Source organism: Lepisosteus platostomus, chromosome 15 (assembly GCF_059453375.1).
Source record: "Lepisosteus platostomus isolate fLepPlt1 chromosome 15, fLepPlt1.hap1, whole genome shotgun sequence".
In the NCBI taxonomy this organism is placed as follows: Eukaryota; Metazoa; Chordata; class Actinopteri; order Semionotiformes; family Lepisosteidae; genus Lepisosteus; species Lepisosteus platostomus.
The window spans coordinates 2037453-2043937 of NC_142625.1; the positions used below are offsets into that span (position 1 = coordinate 2037453).

Sequence of the window (6485 nt, forward strand, 5' to 3'; positions counted from 1 at the left end):
TCTCTCAGCGGTGAAAAGACAGACATAGCTAGCAAGCAAGCGAGGTGGACTGGAGTTCCTTCTTCTCCGGTCTCGTCTCTCGTCCATCTGTGTGTCTCTGTGTCTGTCTCCCCCTCCCCGTCCCCGTGCTCCCTCTGTGCGCTTTCCCGCGTCTCGACAAGCAGGCCGGCCCCCTTTTCGGCTCCCGTGCGTTTTCCCTCCAAAAAACTTTGGCAGGCGTGGCTCCCTTGTGTGTGTGTGTGTGTGTGTGTGTGTGTGTGTGTGTGTGTGTGTGTGTGTGTGTGTGTGTGTGTGTGTGTGTGTGTGTGTGTGTGTGTGTGTGTGTGTGTCCCCGTCCTTGCATGCGGGCCCCTTTCGACAGCCAGGCGTTTTCCCTCCAAAAAACTTAGTATATATATATATCCACCTTTTCTTTCTTTTTTTGGCAGGCAGGCGTGTGTGCGTGCGCGCGTCCCCGTCCCTCCCTCCCGAGAGAGAGCTGCCCCTTGCCTCTGCCCGCAGGTGCTGGCGCTCGGCTTTCTCTTGCAGCTGGTTGGGCACAGCTGCTGCTGGTGGGAGGGGCCTAAGCTAAGGAGGCCGGTTAGCTGGCACCCCCTGCGGCTGCGGTCGTTGTCGGGCCGTTGACAGAAGATCAAAGAGCAGGGCCCCCGCCCGGGACTGGCAGGAAGGCAGGCAGGCAAGAGAGAGGGGGAGCAGAGTCCGGCGGCAGGCCTCTGGCTGCAGGGAGGCCGGCAGCTGCGCGGGTCCCGGGCTCCAGAGGAGTCAGCCTGCGCCACAGTGCGCCAGCGGAATGCCCGCGCGTCGGTCCGCGCCTTTGGGGGCATCGCTTCTCAGCCTTTTGGCTAAGGTCAGAGGTCGAGGGAGAGAAGGGATCGTGAGGACAACACTTTTCCATGAGGACACGCTTTGGATTGCATCGTTTTGGACCCCAGACTTTTTTTTGATTGCGTTTTGGATTTTGGACTTTTGGATTTGTTTTTTTCACTTGGGTTTTGGTGCGTGGGCTGCTTGGCAGCCGAAAGGCTGCCTTTTCGTCATGGCTGCGGATCCCGGGGAGGCGAGAAAGGCCGTGATGAACCCCAGCATCAAGTGGACCATCCGCTTCCATTGGAGGGCGGAGACGGAGCCTCAGGGGAGAGAGCCTTTTGAAGACAAGGTACTGTTCGGGATCCTGGGTTTTAAGGCAAGTGAAATCTTATGTCTACAAGGGAACCGGGCGCAGAAGTTTATGGATGTTACCTTCAGGACCGCCGCACTTCACAAAAGGGCAGCGGAGAGATGTGCACAAGCGAAGGCGGATGGGAAATTGCGTGAGTATGAGTGCGGGGGCCTGCTCGGCGATGGCAAAAGGTGGGTGGTCCTCCACATGTTTGACCCTTTTGTGACGGATCAGGATGTGACGACCTTCCTACGTCGGTACGTGGAGGTGCGGAGCGCCCCGGGTGCCGTCAGTGATACCCGCACGGTCTGGACCGGGAAGCGTAAATATCAGGTCAAACTTCGGCGGGATGCCAGGACACCGGACGGCTTCACCCACCCCCCGGGCACTTTCTCCATTGGATCAGGTAGGGGGTACCTTTATTACTGGGACCAGCCGGAGTTTTGCAGGAAATGCCGAGGTTTTGGACACCGCGAGGGGACGTGCACTGTCGGAGAGTGTGGGAAGTGTCACCGACCTGGCCACTCCACACGGGAATGCCCAGTGAAGGAGTGCTCCCTGTGTGGGAACACAGGGCACTTGTTCCGGCAGTGTAATCAGAGGGGCAGGGACCTGGAGAGGGAAATCCAAGCCTGGGTACAGCGGCCAGAGGAGGCCGGGGAGGAGGAAGATCAACCGGAGGGCAGCAGGAAGAAGGACAAGGAGGGCATGCGGGAGAAGAAGAGGTACGACCGGGAGCTTTACGGGTGGTGTGGCACACCAGCTGGGCAGATGTGGTGAAGGGGACACGACCCCCAGTGGTAGAGGCAACACCTGCAGCGTCGGGACTGGTGGGAGAGGAGGTGGGGGCAACAACTCTCACCCCCCTAGGGCCGAAAAAGCAAAAGCGCTCTCGAGCTGGGAGAAGGAAGGAGACACAGGAAAAGAAAAAGAAGACGGACGAAGGAGGAGAAGAAGGAGAAAACCAGGAGGAGATGGCAGGCCTGGAAAAGATGGAGGAAGAGATGCTCCAGTCAACTTCGAGCGACTCCGAACTTGAAGACACCGAGGGCTCTCTGCCTCCTGGGCAGGGGTCCGGACCAGCACCCTGCCACACCTACTCGGTGGCGCAGGACATGACGGAAGATGGCAGCCCGATAGTCGACTGCCAGCCCGGCATGCTTACCCCCGAACAGGCGTACCCGTACAGCCCCCTGGGGTCGATTCCCGTTATGGAGACCTTGGACAGCGAAACCTCGGTAAGTACAGCAGGGGCAGCGAGCTCACCTGAGCCCAGCCAGGGAGAGGAGATGGAGAGTGACAGACCCCTCTAGGACCCAACATGACCCTCGTGGTGGCGACAGCCAATGTGAGGGGTTTGCGGAAGACGGACAAGCGGACGGCGGTATTTTCATACCTGTCGCAGAAGAATTTGGATTTGTGTTTCCTGCAGGAAGTCCATCTCAAGGACCTCGACGATGTGAGGACCCTTCAGAAGGCGTGGAGGAAGGGTCCTTCGTGGTGGAGCGTCGGAGGGGTGAACTCCTCTGGTGTACGTATCTTGTGCGGTTCGCCAGGTCTTGACGCTCAGACGGTCAGCTTGGTGATCCCTGGACGTCTGCTGGTGGTGGACGGAACCTGGAAGGGAACAATGCTGAGAATCATCAATGTGTACGCCCCAGCAGACCGACGCCAGCAGGGTCCCTTTCTGAAGGAACTAGAAGCCCTGCTGTACACAAACAGGGAGCTGATCGTCGGTGGTGACTTCAACATTGACCTGGGGGACACGCACGGTGAGGGAGTTCGCCTACTGAGGTCCTTGATGGCGGATTTTAACTTGCGGGATGAGTTCATCGATGTCGCACACCACACATGGGATAATGGAAGAGGAATCTTCAGACGACTGGATTATATCTTCTCTACTGCAAAGTGGAAGACCCTAAGCAGGCAGGTAAACCCCACCTGGTTTTCGGACCACCAATTGTTGACAGTCTTTTTCGGTGTTAAGGACCCCGGTTTCCAGGCTAGCTACTGGAAACTAAATAAACAAGTACTATTAGAGACGAGATACCGAAGGAGAATGGAGGCGGCACAGAGATTTTGCGAAGAGGAGGGAGTCTTTCAGCTCCGCGGTGCACTGGTGGGAATCTTGTAAGCAAACCATCGCGACGATCACCAGGAAGTACTGTAGGATCCGGCGCAGCTTGGAGGAACGCCAGTGCACCAAACTGCAGGAAGAACTCGACGACCTGTACGGTCGTCTAAACCAGGGGGGCGCCTTCAATGGTGAACGAGTCACCTACATTAGGAGCCTACTTAGGGACGTGTGGCTGCAGCGAGCAAAGGACTTCCTCTTCAGGTTGCAGGGAGTCTGGAGGGAAGGGGAAGAATGCTGCTCACCCCAGTTCTTCGGCGCCGTAAGGAGACAACAAGAACGAAGTCGCTTCGAGAGTATCCGGTGCGAGGACGGGACTGCAGCTACAGGCATACCCGGGATGCTGAGGTGCGCCACAGGGTTTTATGAAGCTTTGTTTTGAGAAAAGGAGATCGACTCCAGCATCAGGGACAGACTCCTGAAGGGTGTGGAGAAAGCGGTGGAGGAACCCGCCGCTCTGACCGGACCAGTGTCAGGGGCAGAAATCAAGAATGCAATGCTTGGCCTGAAGAAGGGCACTGTCCCTGGCATTGATGGGTTACCAACAGTTTTTCCGCACCTTTTGGGACCAACTGGAGCCATTCCTGGTGCAAGTCTTCAATGAGGCCCTGGACAGAGATGGACTGGGCCTGACTATGAAGACTGGAGTTGTCTCCTTGATTTTCAAGGGGGGAGACAAAGCAGACCTGGCCAATTGGAGGCCGATCCAGCTCCTGTGCACTGATTACAAGATCTTGGCCAGGGTGCTGGGCGGCCGTCTGAGGACGGTAATGTCTGAGCTGGTCAAGGCGGACCAGACATGTGGCGTGGCAGGCCGGAAGATCAGCTGGAATCTGCAGCTGACCAGGGATATCATCTCCTGGGTGGAGGACAGAGGCCTGCCACTCATGCTGGTAAGCCTGGATCAAGCGAAGGCATTCGACCGGGTCCATCACGAGACCCTGTGGGCACTCCTGCAGAGGAAAGGCCTACCCGACAGGTTCGTTGGGTGGATCAAGACTTTGTATAGCGGTGCAGAATCCCGGGTATGCGTCAATGGAGCAGTAGGGAGGAGTATACCAGTAAAGTGTGGTGTGCGACAGGGCTGTCCTCTTTCGCCCCTGCTGTACGTGGTCTATTTAGAGCTCCTGCTGGACCAGCTGAGGAGGGACTCCAGTGTAGAAGGTATCGGAGTGCCAGGTGGTGCGGGGCAGGAAGCCAGGATCGCCGCTTATGCCGACGACATCACGCTCTTCCTGGGCTCAGACAGAAGCTTGGGGAGAGCGTTGGCTATAGTGGACGAGTTCTCCAGAGGCACTGGCGCCCAGCTGAATCGTGCCAAAAGCCTAGTGAAGATGTTTGGAACCTGGTCATACGAACCAGAGATTGCCAGTGGGTTAACAATGACGACGGGCCCGGTGAAGATCTTGGGGGTCCTTTTCCACAATGAGGACCCCTCAAGCCCGAACTAGGAGGCCAGGTTCCGGAAGATCCATCAGAAGCTAGGCCTTTGGCAGAAGAGGTCTTTGACTTGGATCGGGAAGGCACTGGTGCTGAAAGTGGAGATCCTGCTCCTGCTGCTCCACCTGGCGGTAGTGTACCCCCTACCTGCGAGGAAGAGGAAGGAGCTAGTAAGAGCCGTATTTACCTTCATCTGGGGGCACTCGTACGAGAGCATTCGCAGACGGCAGAGGGATTCCGGATTTCCCAGCAAAGCTAGATTGTGTTTACATCGCAAGCTTGTGCGTCACCCTGCACGATAACACGCCTCACCTGTGCAGCCGGTTTGTAAGTCTCTGGTTCACAGCGAGCATGCGACACCTAGCCTCCTGGACGAACACGACCCCGAAGACAGAGAGACTCCTGCCGCACTACCGTCACGCAGTGCGGTGGCTGCGGACACACCCAGAGGTACGGGACGGTACTACTACACTGAACCATCGCCTGTTATACAAGACAGTTATGACATCGGGAAAGCCAGCGATCCTGGGTGTGTCCAGCGATACCTGGCTGCAGGCCCAACCGAGGGGCCTGGATAATCGGATGAAGCATCTGAACTGGCTCTGCATATGGGGTCGAATGGCGGTTAGGGCAGTCATGCATGCTCATGGACTATCAAAAAAGAGCCAGTGTCCGAGGCAAGGCTGCACAGGGACTGAAACGGTAAACCATGTTTTTTGGGAGTGCGAGTTTGTGCAGAGGGTGTGGAGTTCCAGCCGGCACCTTTTCGCACAAGCAGGCCTGGACTTACCTTTGTCACTGAACGTGGTGATGAGAGGAGTGCCCGGTTCCCGAAGATGGACAGCAGCCTTTTTGTTCTGGTTTTTGATCAGCCTCACAAAGCTGTATGTATGGGAGGCCCGCACGGAACTCATCAGGCACGGAGTGGAAGGGACGGTTTCTGCCATCCTAAAGAAGGTGAAGACGGACGTTGTCCGCAGGATAAGATGGGACATCAAGCGTTGGGGATTTGCGGCCGCAAAGGAAAGATGGAAGGACTTACTCACGTGGTGCTAATGGTGGAGGGTAGGATAATCATTTTTTGAACTGTTTTATAATAAAACATAAATAAAAAAATCTGTTCTTATCAGTTTAATATCTGATACGCCCCCCATCGGGGGACCACATATTAAACGGATTTTTGGAACAGGGAGCTGGATCAGGAGCTTGCTCCGTCCTCTCCACGCATTGGCCCGGTATTGCAGCGCCTCCGGGAGCGGTGCACCACCTTCTCTCAGCGGTGAAAAGACAGACATAGCTAGCAAGCAAGCAAGCAAGCGAGGTGGACTGGAGCTCCTTCTTCTCGGGTCTCGTCTCTCGTCCATCTGTGTGTCTCTGTGTCTGTCTCGCTCTCCCCCTCCCCATCTCCGTCTCCGTTCCCGTGCTCCCTCTGTGCACTTTCCCACGTCTCGACTCTCTGGGCAAGCAGGCCGGCCCCCTTTTCGGCTCCCTCTACTAAAAACTTAGTATATCCACCTTTTCTTTCTTTTTTTTCGGCAGGCAGGCAGGCAGGCAGGCAGGCATGTGTGCGTGCGCGCGTCCCCGTCCCTCCCTCCCGAGAGAGAGCTGCCCCTTGCCTCTGCCCGCAGGTGCTGGTGCTCGGCTTTCGCTTGCAGCTGGTTGGGCACAGCTGCTGCCGTTGAGAGGGGCCTAAGCTAAGGAGGCCGGGCGGCTGGCGCCCCCTGCGGCTGCGGTCGTTGTCGGGCCGTTGAC

General features: G+C 57.0%; 1 non-coding gene across 1 annotated transcript; it reads left to right on the forward strand.

The window, feature by feature from the left end:
* Nucleotides 1-5809: 5809 nt before the first annotated feature.
* Nucleotides 5810-6002, forward strand: LOC148647628 (U2 spliceosomal RNA). Its single transcript, XR_015927070.1, has one exon. It is a non-coding gene; the product is annotated as a U2 spliceosomal RNA (small nuclear RNA).
* The last annotated feature ends 483 nt before the right edge of the window (nt 6003-6485 follow it).